The 15,549-nt window shown below is 41.6% G+C and overlaps 1 long non-coding RNA gene across 1 annotated transcript; it reads right to left on the bottom strand.

The window, feature by feature from the left end:
* Positions 1-484: 484 nt before the first annotated feature.
* Positions 485-14,731, bottom strand: LOC109262068 (uncharacterized). The gene is made up of 3 exons (XR_002077618.2): positions 14,321-14,731; positions 7,818-7,897; positions 485-948 (listed from the first exon to the last, which is right to left on the bottom strand). It is a non-coding gene; the product is annotated as an uncharacterized LOC109262068 (long non-coding RNA).
* Between the last annotated feature and the right edge of the window lie 818 nt (positions 14,732-15,549).

Raw genomic sequence — 15,549 nt, 5'->3', positions numbered from 1 at the left:
TGTAGATTCATCATTTGTAACAAATGTACTATTGTGGGATCTTGGAATGCAAAGTCCAAGAAAGAATTCTTGAAACATTGTGTGGTACAATTTCGTAAGTTTATTTAAGTAGCTGGGGGTCAGGACCCATGGGCAGAAAAATCTGCACTTTTGCTCTATGAAGTTGGTGGTTATATGCTTAGTGCTCAAGGGGGAGGGGATGTACATAGAGTGTTAAATCATAAATGTTTTCTTTGAGGGGCGCCTGGATGGTTCAGTCGGTTAAGCGTCCGACTTCAGCTCAGGTCACGATCTCACGGTCCGTGAGTTCGAGCCCCACGTTGGGCTCTGTGCTGACGGCTCAGAGCCTGCAGCCTGTTTCAGATTCTGTGTGTGTGTGTGTCTCTCTCTGCCCCTCCACCACTCGCACAGTCTGTGTGTGTGTGTGTGTGTGTGTGTGTGTGTGTGTGTCAAAAATAAAGATTAAAAAAAATTTTTTTAAATAAATGTTTTCTTTAAATTTCTACTCCTAAAACTACTTTCCCAAGATTTCTCTGGTACTTATCATTCAGCTCAATATTAACTAATGGTGAGATGTACAGGCAGTCATGAAACCCTTTAAGAATGTAGCAACCAGCATGTATTTGATCCTTATCAAAACTATGCAGGCTGTAGGTGAGCCTACTGGCCTAAAGGTGAACATTTTTCTGCTTCTATCCCTCATTTCTCCCCTTAACAATTTTGGTCCTTAAATCTTTAAGGTTGTTGAAGGGTGAAGGGCTCATCTTCTGAACTTCTTCAAGCTGACAGAAAAAGATGGTTGTAGAGATGTCCCTATAGACTGAAATTGGTCACTATCTGTTTCTACAAGTAGATTACAGAAGGCCACTGCTGTAGAGTCCACAGTGAACATCCGGGCAGTAGTAAGCTGTCAGCTGGGTGAAGGAGTCAGGAATTGCTTGCTTGTATCTTGACAATAGGACAGAACAAAGCGAGTGAGACAATGCATTAGTATTAATATTATAATGAAAATAAGAGCAATGAGAAGACCATTTGGCATAGACCATAGTCCACTTCCTGACTAGGAATGTAACCAGTCATTAAGTGGCAATGTAGAGTCTTCAGGAGGAATAGTTTGACTATTGATATCAGTAAGTAATCCTGTTATATTTTTGTTAAAATCTGGAACATAGACACAACATTCCACTTTAATAATGCCATTCATTCCTCCTTGTGCTGCTCTTAAGACATTTAATACCATTCTATTTTGTAGAATTGCTTTACATATTTGAGTTACTTTAGTGTTTAATAATGTAATGCTATTTTGAGAATCATTTGAGGCCTTAATTGTGTATTTATCAAGGGCCTCTGTGTGCCATCTTCTAAACCTACTGATGGAAGAAAAATAGATGTCAGATGCTCATACCAATGGAACATGGATCTTTTCCATCGTTGCTTTAAATATGGAAGATTAGCTGGACTTATGACAGTCCTAGTGCTATGGCCATGCATCCGGGCATAACCTATAGTACATCTTCCAGTCCAGCCTGGTGGAAGCCAGGGCCACAAGTTTCGGTCACATAACCACTGATATCCATTGTGTTTCATTAGGTGCGAGCTATCTGATGCCTGGTTGCCTTGTCTAATCAGTAGCAAACCAAAACATTGCCTATAAAATAATGGTATGGTCACAGACTTCTTGGGGGGGAGACGTTCCATTTGGCAAGTACTATTGGACCATGAATCAGGGGTATGGTTTTTCTGTTCCCATCATAAAAGGGCCTTTTGGCTTAGTTGTCCTATCATAGGAGTAAGCTACATATATCTATCCCATATTTGATATAATCCTTCCAGGGTGTATCAATAAGAAGGACTATGTAGTCAAGAAATTTGTTTCCATGAGCCTATTTGTGGGTTGGAATATTCAGTTAAAATTTTGAGAGTTTGAGGATAAGAGAAAGGCCTCCAATGGCTCAGAGAGTCCCGTGTAACATTTATCATAGGCCAACAAGAAACATTCTTTTTAGTAATAGAAACATGCCTATATGTGCTAGTATGGGGGTGACTTCTTGGGTGTGGTTAAAGATGGCCACTGTATGCTTTGCAAGAGGCTCTGCTTGTAATTTTACATCAATAGAGGTGGCTCCTGGGACAAATAGGACTAAGGGATAAAACCATTAAGAAGCCTTCTTTGCCTGGTGTCTAGCCTTAATATCCTAATTACAAGGAATTGCTGGCAAGTGGGAGATGACTTGTCCCAGGAGATAAGGGCATCCCCAAGTGCATTCTCCAATCCAATTATAAGGAAGGTGGGGGCCATCCACTATCTCCGCAAGTTCATAGTTAACTCCATGGAGTGGGGTATGCTCTGACTTTTAAGGAGCAATTTTGTTATTCCAGCCACATAGAATTGATCAAGGTGATAGCTGAGTTACTCATTTGTTGGGGAGTCCATCCCATTGTCCAGCTGTTTAAATAGTCATATGTCCATGATGTCCCTTTTATTATCTCCATAGAGTAATAAGCAGAAAGATTATATATGAGTTATTATGGCCATCGGTCAGAAATTCTCCTCAAGTAGTCCAGCTTAGGCAAACAACAAACATTTAAAGAGAATTAATCAAACCTAGAATCTAACATCCATAAGGATGCATTATTGAAAGATAATATTTCTAAATTCACCCTTATTTCTAGAGAGGGCAAAATCAAGACTAACTCATTTGTAAAACAAGTCCAGTTATAACAAGGTTGGCCTGATTATTTACACAAGCTGAGCAACAATAGTGATTGATCACACAGATTCTTTAAAATCTGCTTTGCTAGGACTTTATATAAGGAATCCTTTTTTGTTATTATTTATTTATTTTGAGAGAGAGAGCTCATGGGTGGGGTAGCGGCAAAGAGATTGGGGGAGAGAGAGAATCCCAAGCAGGCTCCACACTGTCAGCAGGGAGCCTGATGGGGGGCTCAATCCCATGAACTGTGAGATCATGACCTGACTCAAAAGCAAGAGTCAAACTCTTAACTGACTAAACCACCCAGGTGCCCCTAGAAGGAATCTTTAGATTAAACTTTTAATAGCCTCTTGAGGCCAGAGCCAAGCTAAATATTTGCCATCAGACTTTCCTGCAATACCTATAGATTTGGGTGTATCCCTCTTCTCAAGGTCCTCAAAACATCCTGAGGTTTCTTGCACCGGGCAGGAAGTAACATTCTCTACTCACCTGTTAAGGTTGCTGGGAACTCTGTAAGCAAGGTATCAGGCTAACATTCTCAAGGAGCTTTATTGGCTCCATAAATTCAGCATTAATTCCTTAGAGCTGTCTGGTCATACCTCAGTCTCTGCATGTCTTTCTCAAATATGACATTCCAGTCAAAGCCTTGGTAATCTAACCAATGTTTCCAGTGGTGTACTATTACAAGAAGAATAGATGCTTATTGAATGTACAAAAATAATTATAATTGCCATGGAAGAAAGAATACTCAGTTTCTGAATTCTAGAAGGTTCAGGTAGGGAAAAAAAATTAAATGCTTCCATTTGTCCATAATGGAATATTTTATCATCTTTCTCAGTTCATTCAGTCCTATGTTATTAATTTTTGCTCAGTTTGAATGCAACTTTCCCATTACTTCTGGAAATTCTTACCCAGTTCAGTTTTATGATTTTACAGATATCAAAAACCTGTATTTGTCAAAAGTCCTTTTTATGAATCTCCTTGAAGACAAAACAGATTTTGCAAGTGCATCAGAACAATAACCATAAATGACCAAAAAACAAACACACAAACAACTCATAAATGGACACAGTTAAAGATCTGATATGAGAGCTCATTTGAAAAGGAAATCCGGTTATTTCTGTAATGCACATTTCAATAATTCAAGTAATGACCTTATACCAGCAGATATTAAAACTTCAGGAATTTCATATATTTTCTAGAATAGTTGGAGCAACAACCTAAGGCTAATTATTATTGGTTTGACAGTGCTTTCCAAGTAACTTAACATACCAAATAAACAAGCCTATTCAGTAAAAAAGACTTCATTTACAATTCAAATCTGAGGGGATTTTGTTAAAAACCTCAGAAAGTTTTAAAGCGAATGCCTCAACTGGATTATAGATCATTAAAAATTCAATATTTACATTTAACCAAGGTGGCAATAAGGGATTCTACAAAAGATTATACAATTGTTAGTAAAACTTAACTCCTTTAACATTGAGAAGTTTTAACTTTCTTAAGTAATCAAAGACCTAAAAAGGCAAAACACAGAAGTTTGGTTTTCTGGGCAGATGAAGTAAAGAGAAGAAAAAACTTTGTTTACATATTCTTATCAAGAGCAGTCCAACAATCTAAGAAAACTGTCATTTTATTTTTTTTATTTAAAAAAAATGTGTTTAATGTTTACTTTTGGGAGAGAGACAGAGTATGAGCAGGGGAGGGGCAGAGAGAGAGGAGACACAGAATCCAAAGCAGGCTCCAGGCTCTGAGCTGTCAGCACAGAGCCCGATATGGGGCTCGAACTCACAAACTGCAAGGTCATGACCTGAACTGAAGCTGGATGCTTAACCAACTGAGCCACTCAGGAGCTCTGAAAACTGTCATTTTAACAGAGAGAGAAAAGAATTTCAATCCTACACCAGTGTACTTTTAAAATCCATTCATTTCAACCTTAGTACTGACCACATATAAAATTCTTTTCCAAAGATTTCTCTTACAAACTTTCTACAACTTCCGTTTTCATTCAGATTTTGTCCTAAGTATTTCCTATGTCCTATGTATTTCCACTCCTTTTGTCTTTCTTATTAAAAACACATCTTTTCTTGCACAGAGTTGCTTCTCTTACTTCCATCAGTCTTCATTACATTTAGCAGAATTTTAACTCTTAGAAATTTTAGTGTCCAGTGAAAATTAAGTAGTAACCAATTGCAAACTGCTATACCAGAATTCTTTAGATATGAAATTTGTAAATATATTTCATAATTTCTTAAAACATGTTCTTCCATACTATGATCTCTCAATAAAGCATAAAGCACGTTTACCAACAGACCCAAGTATCCTCAGTTTCTCTGCAATAAGAAGCCAAAAGCAGACAAACCTACAATCAGTAACCAATACTTCAGTATTCTGTCTTATTTGGAAAAGACTTAGATATCCAATGAGTTTAACCCAATTTGTCATCTAACTTAGACAAACTTTAAAGTTCCAAGTTCCCAAATATTTTGACAGCTATTTTTTTTTTTCTTTAACGTTTATTTATTTTTGAGACAGAGAGAGACAGAGCATGAACGGGGGAGGGTCAGAGAGAGGGAGACACAGAATCTGAAACAGGCTCCAGGCTCTGAGCTGTCAGCACAGAGCCCGACGCAGGGCTCGAACTCACGGACCGCGAGATCATGACCTGAGCTGAAGTCGGACGCTTAACCTACTGAGCCACCCAGGCACCCTGACAGCTATTTTTACGATTACCCATGAGAACTTCGAGACACACAAATTTAGCTATCATAGTAAGCCATCTTTTCCTGACAGATTGCAACAGAGATAACATGAGTTTTTTGCACTTTAGTAAGCCTTGGTAGGATAAAAGTTTTACATTTAATGCTGGTAACTCTAAAGACATGTCTATCTTAATTAAACTAACATTTAAATTAGGTTACTATGTTGCACCTGGGGCCAGCTAAAAGTTAATCAGTTTGTTCCTCACTATGAATTTTCACCTGGGGCACCAGTAGGGAAATGAAGTGGGCAGTTTAAGTGCAGGGAGGGGTGCTCTTTGTTCCTTGATAGCGAGGGTAGGGGAGCAGGAGCCATTGGCATGGGAGGCCTGGGGATGGTATAGGAGCAGGTTATGCAAGCCCCGTGCATGATGGTGCAGAAATGGGGGGAGGGGGAGGGGCTGCAGAAGAAGTGAGGTTAGGTCAGGAAGGCTGGAGGTGGGGAGGTGGATAAAAGCCCCGGGGGGGGGGGGGGGGGGTGTGTCAAGAAAGAGGACTCATGGCCCTAAAGCTTGTCAGCTTGGACAGATGAACAGACACACGTTTTCTTTCCACACACAAAAAGTGAAAATAAGCAGTCCATGCCAGGCTGGAGAAGACAGGGAACCTCCAGGAAACTAACAGAGTTTCAGCATCTGCTTGGGAATATTCCTTAAAGTCCCTGTCCCGAGGTAGACTAACCAGACATTCGACTCCAATTATTATAGCCATTAGCCTGGGAAATAGAGGAGGCAGGAAACCCCACGTATATCAAGAGTCAGGCAACATTCATCCAGTCCTCTCAAGATATATTCCAGATTTGACACACAAAAGAAGCAAACAAAGAGGAGATGAGTGATTCAGCAAAAACAGAGGGAGGCAGGTACAGGATCTTAGCAGCAACCTGGGCAGGGGGTGGGACACAGTGAGAACAGGACAGAACACAGAGAAGGTGGCAGATTAACAGAAGTAGAAGGGCCTGAGGCAGCTGAGCTGATGGTGGCTTCATGGCGGGAGGGTCATATCCATATCCCTAAGGATAAGGGGGTATCCTTAGGCCCCCTAGAGGACTATGGACAGATCAAGGTTTTGGTACAGGACCATAAAGGCCTGACAATATGGGATTTCAGACCATTTTCCCTGACACCTAGAAAAAAAGGTCCCATTGGTAAATAGTATTGAAATTTAAGGACCCATTAATGGGCCATTTTTCATCATCCTCCAGAGAATATTGAGGCCAGGCATTATTACAAAAGAAGATGGGAACTTCTTCTTTAAATCCTGTTGTCCAACTTGACTCCAATGTGTTAGAAGACGGCCCAAAGGGGAATTGAAATTGAGGAAGTTGATCCCATAGTCAATTCCTACAAAACTAGGAGAGTACCTCAACTAAGTAGGAGTCCATTACCAAAATCCCCCTCAGCTTCTGACTGGATCCCATTAGGAATATTGCCAAAGGTCCTGGGGTTCCAAGTGGTGGGAGGCATCCCTGTTTCTCAACTACTCTGATAACTTTGTACTACATGAGAAGGGATGTCGACCTCCCTTCACTTCCCCTTTGCATTCTAGACTACCATGGGTGCCAGTGAATGGACTGAAACTATGTAGAGACTGGGGCTGCCTCTTTCCATTTTGGGGGAGTTGATATATTTGATGACCAATAATAATACCCTTTGTAAGCCTCTAGATCTAGTACTAATGGATGGGGTAAAGGTCCTGGACTTTGCCAAGAAGGGGCAGCTATTTTACATCATATTAAGTTATCCTGTATCTAAGCTAGAAGTGCTTTCAATCTAGAGAGCAGGATCAAGAACACCAAACAACCCATGGGTAAGGACAAATGAGAGACATGGAAAAAAACAAAAGTATGGAACTTCTATCTAATCCAGGTTTTATCCATGATCCATGAGCTTTATCCATGATCCAGTCCCAAGGGAGCAGTCCCCTATTGGGTGAGTGTCCCAACTGGGTAATAGTTCTGGCCAATCCTTTTCGGGAAGCATGCAGTCAGACCTATCTTGGATTTTATGCTCATCGAGTTATTTAGGAGGAAACCTTACACAGAAGTCTTGAGATAGGTGGACATCCTAATGACACATGTGGCTGTCCTGTGCCTGACAAGAATACATGCATTAAAAGAACAGAAAAAACAAGGAGAATCTGATTGCTGAGCTTAGTGCTGTTAGGGCTGAGGTAATAGTCAGAAAGCAAGAGTCCATTCCTCCCCACAGTGTGGCCACAGGCAAGAGGTTCTCTCTTGAGCACTCAAACAAGACATGTTCCAAAGGGTCAAACTATTCAGGACATCTCTGATAAAGAAAAATAAAAAACAGGAAGGAAACAAAGCCTGGGGGTAAAGAAGACTTACCAAGTTGCACTGATGCTCTTGGAGTCACCCCGTTGTCCCCATACGGGCCACCAAAAATACCGTGGGATTGTGGAGCACAACTGCCAAGAAAGAATTCTTAAGACATTGTATGGTGCAACTTAGTAAGTTTATTGACGTAGCACAAGGACAGGACCTGTGGCCACAGGTCAGCCAACTGGGCTAAAGGTGAGCGTTTTTCTGCTTCTATCTCTCATCAGTAACACTGTGGTGGAGGATGTTGGTAATGGTGGAGGCTATGTATGGCAGGTGTGGTGCAGGAAATATATAAGAAATCTCTGTACCTTCCCCTCAATTCTGCTGTGAACCTAAACTCTAGGGATAACAGTCTTGATCAAAATTTTTTTTTTAATTTTTAGTGTCATTATATCTAGAATTAGTTACTGTGACTAAATAATGCTTTGAGCTACTAAATTTTCCACCTGTGTCTTTCCCTCTACCTCCTTACCTGAAAAGAATTCTATAGCAAGAGAGCAGAAGGAGCTCTTATTAGACCTAACTGGCTTCTGTTTTCCAAAGAGTCTCAGCCCATTGAGGAAAATAACGTATAAGGGAAGAGGCTAAATGTTTGGGAGAAGCAGAAAGAAGTCTGACAGCCACTTTAAACTACAGATTACTCAGGTCCTAATAAAGAAGCTATTGCACCTAACTAAAAGGGCTACATCCATTTCTGCAGGGAGACTGGCTTAGAGGCCCATGGGTTCCCAACTCTGCCAAAGATTTCTGTAACTCAGCACGGCCGGGAAGTGGCAGAGAGCTTTAGGAGCCAAACAATGGCAGCCTCAGCAGTGACAGTCAACTTGCCATACCTGGGCTTGTGAGCTGTGCCCCGTGCACTCTACACTATGTTGGCCTGGAAAGGTTGGATAGAAGGAAATATTCAGATGCAGAAGTACATACTTAAAATCCATAAGTATGAAAAATCTGAGGTGGTAAAGTGCTCACCTACCAAAAAAAAAAAAAAAAAACGGGAGGGAGGGAGAAAGTTGAGCTTCTTTGGGTCTCTACCTATATACTTACATCAATCTCCTTTTGACAGAATACAGGAAGAGGATCAAAGATGGTAAATTTGTGCCATTATTAACAGGTTATCTGAAGAGGAAGCAACGAAACATGAACTTTATGTCAATCTTTGGTGCTCAAGTTAAGGTTCCCCACTCAGATATTCTCGGTCTCAAGCACCAAAAGAGAAGGCCGCAGTCACAGAGCAGTGCCCTACAGGCGAGCTCAAACGCTTTCTGATTTGGGATCTTAATAGCTACAGAATTTAAACAGCCCCCTGTTGTCTCCCATTGCATTGCCCTCATCAGTGTTATAATAAAGACAACCTGTGATTTCCCAACGTCGGGAGGCACCTGTGGTTCATCACTAGGCCTTCAAGGAAAGCACAGCAGCAGCTGGTACTGTGATTACAGCAGCAGCGCATTGAGGACAAGAGTGAGGAGGGTTTCCTAACAGTCCAGAGAAGTTCACGTTAGCGGCAAAACCTCATTTTCAGAGGAAAAAAAATCTACCAACCATGTGGGCATCGTTTGCATGATTGCCTTAATGCTGAGTTTGAGCCCAAAGTTGATACTACTACCTAAAAAGATATTAACTATGCAATTTTAAACACTCAGACATACATAGAATTTATTTTCACACAGCCCTTTCCAGCTGTATCTCTAATTAATCCTAATTAGTCTCCCTTTCATTTACTTTTTATCATTAAGAATCATTTTATTTCAGCGGTGCCCAGGTGGCCCAATCAGTTAAGTGTCTGACTCCTGTTTTCTGCTCAGGTCATGATCTCAAGGTTCGTGAGATCAAGAGCCTGCTTGGGATTCTCTCTCTCCCTCTCTCTTTGACCCTTCCCCTCTCATGTTTTTTCTCTCTCAAAATAAATAAACTTAAAAAATAAAAGAAGAATTTTATTTCAAATTCCACCTTTTGGGGGCCATCAGCTTTCAAAAAATTGAGATATAATTGATATAGAACATTATATTAGTTTCAGGTGTACAATATAATGATTTAATATTTGCACATATTGCAAAATGATCACTGCAATAAGTTAACATCCATCACCACGCAGTTACGATTTTTTTCTTACGATGTGAATTTTTTTTATTTTTTTATTTTATTAAAAAAAATTTTTTTTAATGTTTATTTATTTTTGAGACAGAGAGAGACACAGCATGAACAGAGGAGGGTCAGAGAGAGAGGGAGACACAGAATCTGAAACAGGCTCCAGGCTCTGAGCTGTCAGCACAGAGCCCGACGCGGGGCTCGAACTCACGGACCGTGAGATCATGACCTGAGCTGAAGTCGGATACTTAACCGACTGAACCACCCAGGTGCCCCACGATGTGAATTTTTAAGATCTACTCTCTTAGCAACTTTTAAATACACAATAGAGTATTAACTATAGTCACCATGCTGTATGTTACATCCCCAGGACTTATTTGTTTTATAAACTGGAAGTTTGTACCTTTTGACTCTCTTCACCCATTTTGCACCACTCCCCCCAACCCCCCGCCAACCTTCTACTTCTGGCAACAACCCACCTATTCTCTGTATCTATGAGTTTGGAATTTTCAAGGGGATTGTTTGTGTTTTAGGGAGAGAGGGGAGTTAGATTCCACATGTAAGTGAGATCTTTCAGTATTTGTCTTTCTCCACTGACTTATTTCACTTAGCATGATGCCCTCAAGATCCATGTATTTCGTCTCAAATGGCAAGATTTCCTTCTTTTTTATAGCTGAATAATACTCCATTATATATTTATATATCTCATAACATCTTTAGCCATTATCCACCAACGGATACTTCGTTTGCAACCATACCTTGGCTATTGTAAAAAATGCTGCAATGAACATGAGGTACAGATACCTTTTTGAATTGGTGTTTGTTTTCTTCACATAGATACCCAGAAGTGGACCATATGCCACTAACTTTTCTTAAATGCTCAGTTTTAACCTTAAAGGGTGTCTGTAACCTTACATAAATTTGGGAATCTCTTAATTTAGGCACCTTTCTAGGACATTATGTTTGTAATTGTTATGCCATCATCACATTTATTTTCATTATCCAAACTTCTTTAATTTTAAGAATGTTTTCCTGTAACTCATTCATAGAATTTTAATTTTGATTTTGCTTCAGTCTTGTATCACTCTCTAATTTCATCAAACTAATTTTTATTATTTGCCTAATAAATGTACAGCATGCAAGATGCTAAGAACACAGGTCCTATTTGCCTAAACAAGCTAATCCACAGATATAGTAGAGTTAAATGTAGTATCAGATAAACTGTAATGTACAGCGATCATCCAAGGGGCCCAGACCTGACGCTGCAGAACGCCCCAGATTGTTGGTGACTGGTGACCAGGTAGTTGGAGCTGCACGTATGTGATCCAGAGAGAGGTTTCTACAGTAGACACAAATCAGAGTGGCTGGCCGCGACTATTCAAGGAGATAGTTAGATCTCCTTGAATCATGGCTGTACTACACAACCTTTCCAGGTTATGGTCTCTGTTACCGGTACTCAGAATGGCAAGATAAGTCTGGGATTGGCTGACGCCTTCCCACCGCAGCTGGCAGCACAGCTGAAAAATCAAGAAACGTTCATCTTTTAAGTTTTAGAGGCAGGGAATAACACACCCCTGTTGTTTAAATCCTCCGCTGAGACACTGCCCTGTTTTCTTTTAAAGGAGAAGGACTCGGACTCTGAACCAGGCACTGGACGAAGTCATTTAGTATCTCACTTCATCTTCACAACCACCCTACAAAATAGTTACTATTTTTTTCTTCTTTACTTCTTTTTTCTTCTTCTTCTTTTCTTCTTTTTCTTCTTTTCTTCCACCCTATAAAATAGTTGCTTATTTTTTTGAAAGAGAGACAGAGCACAAGCAGGGGAGGGACACAGAGAGAGGAAGACACAGAATCCAAAGCAGGGACCAGGTTCTGAGCTGCCAGCACAGAGCCCGACATGGGGCTGGAACTCACGAACCGTGAGATAATGACCTGAGCCAAAGTCAGGTGCTCAACTGACTGAGTCACCCAGACGCACCCTCATCTCAAGATTCTTTTTTTTTTTAATTTTTTTCTTTAACGCTTATTTTTTGAGACAGAGACAGAGCATGAATGGGGGGAGGGGCAGAGAGAGAGGGAGACACAGAATCAGAAGCAGGCTCCAGGCTCTGAGCGGTCAGCACAGAGCCCGACTTGGGGCTCGAACTCGTGAACCACAGGATCATGACCTGAGCCGAAGTCGGACACCTAACTGACTGAGCCACCCAGGCGCCCCTCAAGATTCTTAATTATATCTGCAAAGACCTTTTTTCCGAATTAGGTCACATTTCTCAGGTTCTGGGTGCTAAGATGTGGACACATGTTAACCCACCATACCTTCCTACTAAGATCCCTGAACATTGTACTTGTCACATATACAGTGTTGAGGGCTTCACAGACTCACAGAAAACTAGGTAATGAATCCCAGAGATCATCTCTTATTTTCAGCAGAATAAAGTGAGGCTCAAAAGAGAGGTGCCTTGTTCAAGGTGACACAGCAAGTTCACAGCAGATTCAAGGCCACAGTAAACTTTCTGAAGCCCCATCCAAAGGCCATTTCACATCATCAGAGGATGATTAATATACATCATTGTGTAATTAAAAATGTTTTCATCTGTCAAAGAATCATGATTAAAAATAATGATCAGGGGGCACCTGGGTGGCTCAGTCAGTTAAGCATCGACTTCGGCTCAGGTCATGATCTCACATTTGGTGGGTTCGAGCCCCGTGTCAGGCTCTGTGCTGACATCTCAGAGCCTGGAGCTTGCTTTGGATTCTGTATCTCCCTCTCTCGTTCTCTCTCTCTGCCCCTCCCCCATTTGTGCACTCTCTCTCTCTCTCTCTCTCTCTCAAAAATAACTAAACTTTAAAAATAAAAATAAAAACAAGCGAAAAAGAACAATGATCAGGGGGTGCCTGGGTGGCTTTGTCAGTTAAGCAACTGAGTCTTGATTTTGGCTCAGGTCAGAATCTCAGTTTATAAGTTTGAGCCCCATGTCGGGCTCTGTGCTGACAGCACTGAGCCTGCTTGGGATTCTGTCTCCCTCTGTTTCTGTACCTCCCCCACATGCTCTCTATCTCTCTCTCAAAATAAATAAAAATAAACCTAGAAAAATTGTTAAAAACAATGATCAGTACGTCTCTGTGGCAAATTTCTCTCAGATCTCAGGCCCGGGAAAAAGTTTTTTTCCCACAGCTAGACTATGGTTCACATAGCTATGAAAGTTAAATAATTATATCTATTTGTGGCTGGCTGCTAAGGTATTAGGTCTGAATCTGACCAATTTCCTCTTCCCCAGCCAAAAAATTACTTTTCCTGAAATGGCTTTTGTATTAGAAATTTCAGTTACAGCTTCAGGGGTGCCTGGGTGGACCCATTAAGTGTCCAACTCTCAGTTTTGGTTCAGGTCATGATCTTACAGTTTGTGGGACCAAGTCCCGTCCTGCTCTGTGCTGACAGCACAGAACCCACTTGGGACTCTCTCTCTCCCTTTCTCTGCTCCTCCCCTACCTGTGTGCGCTCTCTCTCTCTCTCTCTCTCTCGCTCTCGCTCTCGCTCTCACTCTCAAAATAAATAAGTAAACATAAAAAAGAAATTTCAGTTATAGCTTCAAGATACAAGATATTAAATGCCAAACTGAACCATGAGGCAGACCACCCTGGAGAACTTAGGGAATACAGGGGTTTTGAGAACTGGTGAGGAGTATTAACCTCTCACCTCCAGAGAAGGTGTGCAGGGCTGGGAGATGATATGTGAGGATTCCCTTTATAAAGGTCTGTGGGGCTACTTTGATACATGCCTCTCTCACCTAGTGTCTGCCCCTCAGCACCAAGCTGGTGAGAAGGGCTCAACTATACCCTGCCCTGCAGGGAGGGAGTGGACTGGCATTTACTAAGTCCCACAGAAATCTGAGCAGTGACCGCCAGCATGAGAAGAACTGGGCTGCAGTCTCAGAGGTGGTGGGCTATATGGAGCACAAGTGTCCCCGAGGATCAGAGGAGCCGGTACGGGGTTGCCTAAGGTCCTGCCCACTGTGCCAACTGGACGGGCAGAGGAATCTCAGCAGGGAAAGGCTGGAAGTGTCCTGGCACTCCTAGAGGCTGCAGAAAGAGTAAAGGAGGAGCTAGAGGGGAATACATCCACCAGCCCAGCAAAGTCCCTGTGAGAAGCCCCCACGGATAGACTCCAAAGAGCTGATGAAAGAGCTCCAAAATCTCCAAAGAGCTGCAAAAGAGTATCCATGAGAAAAGTGTCCGCTTCAAACATCTCCCAGGCCCAGAGAATTCACAGGTTTCCCATAGCATCAGTCAGGTGAGAACTTTCCCTCCCTTCCACCCTAGCCCCGACACAGGAAAGATTAGAGATAGTACAAGATAGTACATAGCTGGGGGTGGAGGTGGGTGAGAGGAGGTAATTTATAAAGAAGCCAGCCCTGTACCTTCCCAGGAGTCACCGGGCCTCCTGGAGCAGGATCGGAGGAGGAGGGAGTAGCTTGCAGTTTCAACGGAAGTTAGAAACTTGGACAAATGGGACTAATTGCTGAAATGAGACTGTGTTTTGTAATTTAAAGGAACCCCGGGACTTTTGGTACCAAATCGTGTGTGTGTAGCCAACCAGAACATTCAGGCCTATTGGCATTTTCCTCCAGGATCATGGGAAGAACTTTCCCCACTGAGTACATTTTAAAGGAACCTTCCCCAAAGAACAAAATTTTTAAAGTTTGCTATGTAGTTGATACGTTCCTGTTCAAATTATCAGTCACGTTGAGTTGAAAACAAAAGTCACAATCTCCACCACCTTCCATGAACAATTGGAGATCTATTACTCTTAAACAAAAAGATGTTTGTTCCAGGGGCACAATGTTGGCAGTGATATCTGCCAGCTCGTGATGGCTTCAGCAGACTGCCCTGTTCACCACACATGGCCTTGCTTCCCTGGTTTCACTGGACCTCACTTCCAATCACCATCTATTCACTTTCTGCATAGAGAACAGCTTAAACGTTTTTTTTTTTTTAAGTTTATTTATTTTTGAGAGAGACAGAGACAGCGTGAGCAGGAGAGAGGCAGAGAGAGGATCCCAAGCAGGCTCCATGCTGCCAGCTCAGAACCTGACATGGGGCTCGATCTCACAAAATCGTGAGATCATGGCCTGAGCTGAAACCAAGAGTAGGACGCTTAACCAACTGAGCCACCCAGGCACTCCAGCCATTTCTTATTTTATAAGCTTCTGACTTCCATACTCACAGAATAAGTCACTTTTCCTACAATGAGTGATAAAACGTTCCTTCTCTAAAAGTAATTCTGGCATCAACTGAAGGGACACTGTGGTTTTCATCCAGTACCCACTTGATGGCAACCGAAAGTGAGTCATGCATTTATAAAAAATAACCCACTTTGTGCCTTTATAAAGATAATTTTTCCTTTTCAGTAAAAATTACATAGCTGTTAAAACCATGAAACTCACATATATGGGGAGACCGTGCTTGACTACAGTTCAGTGCTTTTGGTTCCTAGCAGTTTTTAGTGTGTTATATAAACTTCCTATTCACTCACAACTTCTGAATCCCTGTTCTTAAAACCTACTCAATCCAGCTGCAGGATTGACTAAAGTAAGTACTGCCATATTAATGACCAGGTTACCAAAAACGAGTAGCTAACATTTCCCAC

This window comes from Panthera pardus, unplaced genomic scaffold, assembly GCF_024362965.1.
Source record: "Panthera pardus isolate Hobbes unplaced genomic scaffold, ASM2436296v1 HiC_scaffold_16, whole genome shotgun sequence".
Classification (NCBI taxonomy): Eukaryota; Metazoa; Chordata; class Mammalia; order Carnivora; family Felidae; genus Panthera; species Panthera pardus.
Note: the sequence above shows the minus strand (reverse complement) of the source record. Positions and strands in the feature narration are given on the sequence as shown.